Here is a 10805-nt window from a genome sequence, read left to right on the forward strand (position 1 = left end):
AAGGTAACACTGTTAGGGAGGAGGAGAGATGAGGGAGGAGCAGTGAGAAAGGAAGAGAAAGAAACATATCCATTTTTAAAATAAGTTGCAGTGGAAGAACAGCAAGGGCTTTATTTAAAGTATAAAGTGGACCACTATTACAATCCCAGGAGAGGAATTGGACAATCTGGCATATATAAAAACTGTGCCTAAATCTTTTTTTTTTCTCCCAGGTTGCATTCAAGGGGTTGGAGCACAGGATATTTTTGAGGCTGACCTGTCTCCCTATCATTATCACAATGGCATTAACTTTAGGTGAGTTCCCCATTGTCAGTTGTAACCAGAGGTTTCTTTTGGGCCATTTTATTATACTGGGTATATCAATATGCAATTCCATCCTTTAAATAATTTTTAGTTGTAGATGAACACAATATCTTTAACTTTTATTTATTTATTTTTATGTGGTACTAAGGATCAAACTCAGTGCCTCACACATGTGTGGCAAATGCTCTACCACCGAGCCACAACCCCAGCCCTCCATCCTTTTCTTTAAGGCTTCCTTGAAGACCCCTTTTTGCAGAGGTTGCCTACCAAACATGGGTTGGCCTCAGTTTCTTTCTCTTCCTTTTAAGGGGGCAGCTGTTTGTCCTTCCAGTCTCTCAATACATTGAGTTTGATGGGATACTGTTATAACAGAATTGATTTCCCCCAGTCATGGATATCTCCTGGCCAAATGGAGTACCCTGTCAGATCTTAAAAGGGGAGACTATTCCTGTCTCCAGGTCATGAACTGAGAGTGCTGGAACCTACTGCCTCATTCTTTGTGGCCAGCAGCTTCCACCCTCCATGGGCAAAAAGGGCTGAAAGGCAGGGCAGAAATCAACTTCTTTTTGGTCATTTTTCTACAGTACATGAAGATTTTCTGGGATTTTTTTTTCATCAGTTTAGGGCTGGTGTCCTTGAGGCTCAGTGAGATGATCCGCAGCTGCCTGAGGTCAGGCTGAGAAATAGTACAGGGAGTGCTAGCACTGGGTTGAAAGGATTTAAATCTTTTTAACCCTTTCTTCTGGTGTCCTGCTATCCTTGCACACCAGAGACAATGACTTTCGACCCTTTCAACTTAGTTTTTGACTGTTCAGATCCTTATTATGAAACTGCATAAATGCTTATATATGCAGAATCTCTCATATCTTTTACCACTGACAGACCAACTTCAACTTCAAGATTGTATAACAATCCAGAAAAAACTTTTAAAGGACAGGTTGTTTTACAGTAAACCATCTTTCTCTTATGCTTATAAAGTAAGTTGAAGAAAGGGCTAAGGGAGAGCAAAAGGACAGTCAGTGTAGGCAATGAATGATTGGGTCATTCAAAAGGAGATAAATAAATAATTAAAAAATAACAATAAATGCTAATACTTCCAAAGCACTTCTCTCTCTTCACCTATTGCCAAGGTTACCTGCCTCTGGAAAATTGTTCCTCTCAACAAGGTGTTAATGAGTGTGGTGGAGTGGGGGCACTGCCTTCCTGCCTATATCCTGGGCAGCTGCTTTCTAGCCCTTGGATCATTCCATCTTTTGGTCACTTGTCACCTAGGCAGAATGGGTGGAGGGGCTCAAGAACAAAGGAAATTTGAAATATATAAAAGGGGAAAGACACCCCACTACCTTGGGCAACCAAACTGGACCCCCCTCCTCTGCAGAGGAGCCTGCCCCCATCCTTCTCTCTCTCTGTTTTATCCGTTAAATAAAAGTTTTGCTCTTGCCTTGGCATTTCTACGGTGTTCAATCTTCAATTCCAGGGGAATAAGATTTATCCCTGATTCTCATCACTGGTACCAGGGGCACCTATATGTATAAGCCTGTCTAGGATAATGTTGTACTGTAAAGATATGGCTTTGGGATAACTTTCTGGATTATGATACAATCTTGTGGTTGGGGTTAGTAGTTCAAAGGTAAAGTAAGTGTAAGAAATTTGTATGTGCATGTCTGTCTATTTTAAAGTTTCCCATCTGTCAGTCCTGATTTCAGTGATCCTCTCTTGTCTGTTTTTTTTTTTTTTTTTTTTTGTGTGTGTGTGTGTGTGTGTTGTTACTGGCCCTTTAAGACATGAACCCTGCTATGTTGATCTTACAGGTAGTGACTTGAGCAGAAATATCTTAGCTGAATGGGCCACCTATATAGGTATAAGCCTGTCTAAGAGAAAGGTGGTTTAACATAACATAGTTATCTTCATATTCTACTACTTAGAAAAAAACTTCAACTATAAGAAGGTATGTAATTTTCTCAGAATGCTATCTTTCCTAGAAGAATATGACTAAACTCCCATTTTATATTTAGACAATAAATACTTCTTGGAAAATAAAAAAAAATTAAGAAAGTGTTTGTAGTCCACTCCACATAGTATTTTAATTTTAAATTAAGTAATTACAAATCAATATACAAAACTTCTTAAATCACTTCACACACACTTTGTGCTTGTGTGTGTATAATCACAGAAGTGAAACATTATGTCCACTATAGTATTGAATTTTATTACTTTAGTACTTTACATTTATGATTATTTTTAGGGACTTTGTTTATGATGACTAACAAAATGTGTGATTTATTAGAGAACAAGTGAATAATGCCAGGAAACAGACTCAATTTCTTTTCCTCCCTTAAAATTTGCCATGCGAATATTAGTTAAACTTTATTACAAATGCACAATAATTGTTTGATATACTAGGCATACATACATATTTCACTAGTATAATATTCATGCATGAAATTACTGAACACATAAAATACTAGTGTTTACATTTTTAATGACAGCATATAAATTCCTGCCTTGATATTTGTGCTTTAATCTCTACCTGGGTAGTATTCCTCCTGAGACACAGGGTATGACCATGTTCAGCCTTACTGGCTAATGCCAAACTATTGTAACATATACCTGTATCAGTTTATACCCCACCATCATTCTCCAAGATTTTCTTTTTATCCATATTTTCTCCAAATGCTTTGTATTGTGAAGTTTTGTATTATTACAAATATATTTGTCATAAACATTTTATCTTATATTCTTACCTTGTTTCTCCTATTCCTAATAAAATTGAGTTTTTTGTATATTGTCAATTCTCATTTTTTTAAATTCAATGATGTCTTATGTCCCTTTTTTTACATTAAATCAAATGTCATGAATTTGCAGCAGGATTTTTGTGTTCTACCTATTCTAGATACTAATCCTTTTTGTTTGTTTGTTTTGTTTATACTATTACAAATATCTTTTTTTCTGTATATTAGTTGTCCTTTTGCTTTTTCTTACTGTCTTTTGATGAACAAAACTAGTCAACTATGGGGCATACAAATTTATTTTTTCATTTTTACAGTTAGTACTTTTTATTTTCTTAAGAAATCCTCCATATACTAATAGTTAAAAATATTGCTGTATATTACTTTTTAAAAGTTTACAATTTTGCTTTTATTTCAAAGTTTTTACCTTTTCTGGATTGATGGTTTGGAATAGAAATGCACATATATATTGTCCACATAGATTACCAATTTTAACAGCATAATCTTTTGACCAGTCCCTGTTTTTCAATACCACTTCTGTCACAGAGTAATGATCTATAAATATTTTGTTAGTCTTGTTATGTAGAAGGTCATAATACCACACATTATTTTTATTTTAATTGAAAAACAATAACTTTATTTTTATTTTTTATTGGTTGTTCAAAACATTACAAAACTCTTGACATATCATATTTCATACATTAGATTCAAATGGGTTATGAACTCCCGTTTTTACCCCAAATACAGATTGCAGAATCACATCGGTTACACATCCACATTTTTACATAATGCCATATTAGTAACTGTTGTATTCTACTACCTTTCAATAACTTTTATATTTATTCAGTGCAATAGAAAATTTTGATTCATATATACATTGTGGAATGATCAGATATAGCTAATAAATGTATTCATCATCTAAATTATTTTTCTTTGTGGTGAGAATATTTTTCATTCTTCAGCAACTTTGAAATATACCAATACATTATTTTTAACTATAGTCACCATGTTGTACAATAAATCACTAAAATATGCTTCTGTTATCTAATTGAAACTTTGTACCTTTACCCAATATCTGTTCTTTTGCTCATCTAGCACCTCAGCTTCTGATAATAACCATTCTATTTTTGGCTTCTGTGAGTTCAATTGTTTAGATTCCACATATAAATGACACCACGAAACATTTGTCCTTCTGTGTCTGACTTATCTCACTCCATATAATATTCTCTAGCTTCTCACATGTCGTCACAAATAACAAAGGAGTTCCTTCATTTTAAAGGTCATATAGGTGTTCCACATTGTGTTAATGTTTGTGTGTGTATTCCTTATCCATTAGTCTGTTGGTGAACACAGCTTGTTCCCATATTTTGCTACGAACATGGGAGTACAGATGTCTCTGATATTAATTTCAATTTCTTTGAATTATACCCAAAATGAGAATGGTGGCTCATACAATAGGTCTATTTTAATTTTGGGGGGAAACTCCATAATATTTTCCCTTTGGGCTCTACTAATTTATGTTCCCATCAACAGTGTAACAGGGTTATTTTTTTTTTCATGTCTTTCCCAACACCTGTTATCATTCATAGTTTCAATTATAGCCATTCTTATAGGTGTGAGGTGATATCTTATTATGCTTTGCATTTAGCTAATGATTAGTGATGTTGAAATTTTTTCATATATATATTTGCTCATTTGTATGTCGTCTTTGGAAAAATCACTGTTAAGGTCTTTGCCCATTTTTAAATGGGTTATTTACTTATGTTATTTAGTTGAGTTATATAATTTGGATATTAGCAGTTTGTCAGATATATGGTTTGCAAGTATTTTCTCCTAAGCTACAGGTTGATTAGAAATGTTGAAGAATTTTTTCATATACTTACTGGCCATTTTAATGTTTTTCTTTTGAGTGATGTTTATTCTTGCCATTTGCCTATTTTAAAGTTTAATTTAATTTTTTGCATGTGCATACATGTTTTTCCTATTACGTTTAGTTAAGAAATTGTCTTTTCCCCATTGAGTGTTTTTGCTTACTTTATTGAATATCAACTGGTCAGAAATGTTTGGGTGTATTTCTGGGACTTATATTTTGTTCTCTTGCTCTAATTACCTGTTTTTATGTTAGTCCAATGCTATTTTACTTATTATAGCTTTGCGATATATTTTGAAATTAGGTTATGTGATGCTTCCAGCTTTTTGTTATTTATCTGTTTGTTTTACTCAAAATTGTATTGACTTTTTTGGGTTCTTTCGTGTTTCCATAAAGACTCTAGGATAGTTATTTTTTTTTATTTACATGAAAAATGAAATCAGACTTTTTATGTAGATTACATTGAATTTATAGATTGCTTTGAGTAGTATGTACATTTCAGCTTAATACTTCTTCCAATCTGTAAGAATGAGGTATTTTTGCATTTGTTTGTGTTGTCTGAAATTTCCTTCATTAGTGCGTTAAAGCTTTCAGAATGCAGATATTTCATTTTCTTGGTTAAATTTATACTTAAGTATTTTATATTATGTTATTGTAAATAGGACTATCTTTTTTTAATTTCTTTTTTTTGGTTCATTTGTTTTTAGGGTGTAGAAGTAGTACTGACTGATTTTTGTATGCTGATTTTATATCCTACAAATTACTGAATTCATTTATCAGCTTTAAGATTTTTGGTGGAGTTTTTAGGGTTTTCTACATATAAGATCATGTGGTCTGAAGAGACTATTTAATTTCTTCCTTTCTACTATGTATATAATTTTATTTCTTTTTCTTGCTTAATTCCTCTGGCTAAGACTTCCTATAGTACATTGAATAGAAGGGGCAAAATTGGACATACTTGTCATATTCCTAATCCTGAAAAGAAACTTCTCACCATTGAATGTGTTCTTAGCTGTGGCCTGTCATATGGGTACCTTGTTCTGTTGAGGTACATTTCTTTTCCAGTTTTTATCTTAAAGGAATGTTGAATTTTATCAAATGCTTTTTGTGCCTATTTTGAAATAATCACATGTGCTATGTCCTTCATTTTGTTAATATAGTGTATCACATTTATTGTTGTATATATTTTGAATGATTCTTACATATCAGAGATAAACCCAACTTGATCATGGTGACTGACCCTTTTACTGTGCTGTCAAATTTGAGTTTGCTAGTATTGTTTTGAGGATTTTTGGATATACGTCCTTCAGAGATATTGTCCTCTAATTTCTTTTCTTGTAGCATCCTTCTTTGATTAGTCAGCATATCTTGAGTATTTCATATAAATCAAATCATAAATGTGTGACCCATTTTGTCTGATTTTTAAATTATATCCATCTTAGTGGATATAAAGTGATATTACAATTTTTATTTGCATTTGCATTTCACTAATGATTGTGAACATTTTTTTAATATAATTGTCAACCACTTAACTTTCTTCTTTGGAGACATGTTGTATGATGTAACCTTGAGAAAATTCAATGGGATTTGGGAAAAATGTGCATTATCTTGTTAAGTATAGTATTGCATAGAAATTGTATTTCCCCCTTTTACAGTATTGGATTCTTTTGTTGTGTTTTGGCTATCAGTCTATGTTTCTTTATTGATTTTTCTGAATTAATGCAGTTATGTCTTTATTTTTTCTCATATGAAGCCATAGGAATCTATCCCCAGTTTGTTTCATGATTATCAAATATTTGGACAAAAGTTTCTTTACTCACCTGGAAACAAATTCTTAATCTTTATGGAAAGAATTTTTGTGTTGTCTTTACTCTCATCCAGGCAGTTGACAACACTAAGACTTGTTTCAGTTGGAGCAGAACATCAAAGTCAGCAACAAATGAGAGTTTAGGGTCTTCTCATGTATTTCATGAGCATGTGAACAGCACTTGGAATGCACACTGTCCTGTACTTTTCTGTAGCCCTTAGATTCCAAGGAATATTTTGGAGATTTTCAAAACTACCTATGGAGAATGTGTTATCCAGCTTTTCCTTTTATTTTTTTTTAATTATCATTTACCCCAACTGTCAATTCCAGCCTCATGCAGCTGTAAAGTTATTGTAATATTTGTAATAATTTTTTTAGCTTTATCTGAGTTCCTAGTCAGTATAAAATACAGACAGCCTCTCAGGTGACATGCTCCAATGAACAGCTCAACAGGTCATATAATGAAAATTATTTGGATATGAGGTTTCAATTAGTTCTAGTCAATTCTGTTTCCTCTAGTGATCTGTAAGTTGCTGGTTGTCACTCCAAGTGTGAACTATTATCTCTTAAAGCCACCATGACCATGAAGTTGGAGGCAAGTTAAAAATGCCACAAAGCTAAGTATTCTTAGACATTTTTCTTGAAAAAAAATTCTTTCTGGATTATAATAATACTTTGATTAATTTCCAAAGTTCTGAAAATAAAGTTGATTTGAAACAATTTTTGTGAACTTTCTTATTGCTTTAAAGTTGAGAGTATTTTTGAAGAGTCTTATTCTGAAAATTTTGCTGGCATCACTGGTCTCCTATATTTTTATTTATGGAAGATTGGACATAAAATGAAGAGTTTTAACTGTATAAGCCTATGAATTTTGACAAATTTGTGGACTTGGAATCCCTAACAATATCATGATATGGAACATTTCTATCCAAATATTGATTTATGTGTCTATGTGTTCTATATGTTATTGAAAAAAAGACCACTGAAATATTCAAATATAATTGGGCATTTTCTGTTTCTCCTTTTTGATATATACATTTTGGCTTCATTTATTTTGTCACTGTTACAAGGTAAATATACAATTAGTAATATTGTATTTTGTTGAAGACTTTGTTTATTATGAAATATCCTCCTTTATCCTTGGTTGTACTACTTTTTCTGAGTCTATTTGATCGAAAGTTAATGTAGCTACTTCATCATATTTTTGAATACTGTTTGCATGGTACATCTTTTTCATCCTTTTTTATGATAAAAGTATATTTTATTTATTTATTTTTATTGCTTCATTTTATACATAACAGGAGAACCCATTTTGTATAATTATATATGCATGGAATCTGTCTTATTCTAGTTAGGAAACCATTTTTTAACAAATATTTTTAGTGTTGGACCTTTATTTTATTTATTTATAAGTGGTGCTGAGAATCAAACCTAGTGCCTCACCCGTACGAGGCAAGCACTCTTTCACTGAGCCACTCCAGCCCCAGGAAACCATTTTTGTGTATGTACATGAAGATGAGATTCACTGTGGTATATTCATATTGTACATAGGAAAATTATGTCAGATTCATTCTACTGTCTTTCCTTGTCTTATCCTCCCTCCCTTCCCTTCATCATCCTTTTTCACATAATAAATTACTGAATTTATGTTAAAATGTTTAGTGAAATGTTTGAACCATGTATATTTATGGTAGCTATTGATATATTTGGGTTGAATGTACTATCCTTATTGTCTGTTTGTTATATCTGATTCATTTTCTTCTTTTCTGTCTTCATTTGGTTTCAGAATTTTTCTGAATGTAATTCCCCCACATTTATGATTATTTAGAAATACTCATTTTTTGCTTTTTAAATTATGTTAAAATTATCATATCCCACTTTCACATAAATTGTATCATTTTTGCAAAATGTAAAAACTTTAAATTATTTAATTTTAAATTTATTTTTCATTCCACACATTAAGGTATGAAACATGATTTTTATACACATATGTAGTGAAATAATTACTAAACTCAAACAAATTAACATATATCCATCATTTTCCCTTTTCACAGTTTTTTGTCCTTGCACTAAAATTTACTCTCTCAGCAAATTTTCAGTATGCAATACATGATTATTAACTATAGTCTTCATTATGTCCATTAGATGTCTGAATTTATTCATCTTATTTAACTGCAAATGTTTACTTCTTCCCATTTTCTGCCAAGTCTGTCCCTGGTAACCATTATTCTATCATCTATTCCCATATATTCTTGAGTCCCAATGTAAGTGGGATTACGCAGGTTTTTCTTTGTGTTTCTGACTTGTTTCACTTAGCATAATATCCTTCAGAGTCATCTGTAAATGGGAGAATAATAATTCATGATATGTGTGTGATAGTAATTTTTTATCCATTCATCCATTATTGTACAGTTAGGCTATTTCTTGATCTTAGCTATTTGTGTAATAATACAATAAGCACAAGAAGGTAGATATATTTACAAAGTACTGATTTAATATTTTTGGCTATAAACCCAGCAGAGAGATTGCGGTTCATATGGTAGTTATACTTTTAACTTTTTGAGAAAGATGAAGATAAAAATTTTAACATGCTATATTTCATAAAGGCTGTAACAATTCAACATTCATGTGAACAGTGAACAAGTGTTCTCTATCCTCCACACCCTCACTAGCACCTGTTATCTCTTATTTGTTTCCTTGTTTTTTGATGACAGCCATCTAAAGAGGTGTGATAGGGCTATCTCATTGTGGTCTTGATTTCCATTTACCTGATGATCAGTGTTTTAGTCAGCTTTATTATAGCTGTGACCAAAATATCTGATAGGAATAAAAAGAGGAGGAAAATTTGTTTTAGCTCAAGGTATGAGACGTCTCAGTCCATATACAGTCCACTCCATAATTCTGCACCCAAGGTGAGGAAAAAATTCATGGTGGAAAAAAGTAGCGTAGAACATGGCAATCAGGAAGCAGGCAGAACTCGACTCCCCAGGGACAAAATATGTACCCCGAAGTTATGCCTCCATTGACGACCTAACTGCCTATAGTTACTGCCAAGTTAATCTAGTCAAGTGGATTATGTGTTGATTAGATTAAGGCTTGAATAACCTGATCATGTCACCTATGAACTTTCTTTCATTGTCTCACACATGAAACGTCTCATACGTAAACCAAAACAATCAAGAATATTGAGCGCCATCTATATACTTGCTGGCCAGTATTATGTATTTTATTAAAATAATGTCTATTCAGTTTCTTTATTCATTTTTTGGTGGGGGAGGACTAGGGATTGAATCCACAGGTGCTTTACTACTGAGCTACATCCACAGTCCTTTTTATTTTTTCTTTTGAGACAGGGTCTCAGTTGCTTAGGGCCTCACTAAGTTGCTGAGGCTGGCCTTGAACTTGTGATCTTCCTGCCTCAGCCTGCCAAGCCACTGGGATTATAGGTATGTTTTAACACACTCAGCCATTTGCCCATTTTTGATAGGATTATTATTTTTTTTACTATTGTGTGAGTTTCTTATGTTTTGGATATTAGTCCCATATCAGATTCAAGATTTATAAATATGTTCTCCAAATCTATAACCTCACTTTTCATTCTGTCAATTTATTATTTTTTTTCTTTTTTGTTATGTGCCGCAGTCTGGCTGGGCACAAATGCTGCAGTCTGGCTGGGCACACAATCACGAGCCACCACACAGCTTGTAGATTCAAACAGCAACTCTTTATTCTCGAACTCACACCAGCCGTCTACAAACACGTTCTGGGGAAATCCACGTTCTCTGCCCAAATCCACTCCCACTGGGCTTCTGTCTCCCAAAAAATACTGTCTGAATCCCGTAAGAACTCAAGGGGAACACAGGCAGCAGGATACGCCCTATTCCCAGCAGGAATAATCTTAAACCTGGAACGCCCTAAACCAGATTATCCTAAACCGGGAACACCCTAGTCCCGGATCCGCCCTGGTCCTTGAGCAAGGTCACCTAACTGCAATGTCACTGCAAAATGTCCTATTTCCACGAGTCCTTCCACTAAGCAACATGGAGTACGCTGGCAAGGAAATTGTCATACCTACTTGGCTAATGGCTCCCAGCAT

The 10805-nt window shown here is 33.3% G+C and overlaps 1 pseudogene; it reads left to right on the forward strand.

The window, feature by feature from the left end:
- Nucleotides 1-10805, forward strand: part of LOC107156237 — a 43900-nt pseudogene that overhangs the window by 24322 nt on the left and 8773 nt on the right.

Source organism: Marmota marmota, unplaced genomic scaffold, assembly GCF_001458135.2.
Source record: "Marmota marmota marmota unplaced genomic scaffold, marMar, whole genome shotgun sequence".
Classification (NCBI taxonomy): Eukaryota; Metazoa; Chordata; class Mammalia; order Rodentia; family Sciuridae; genus Marmota; species Marmota marmota.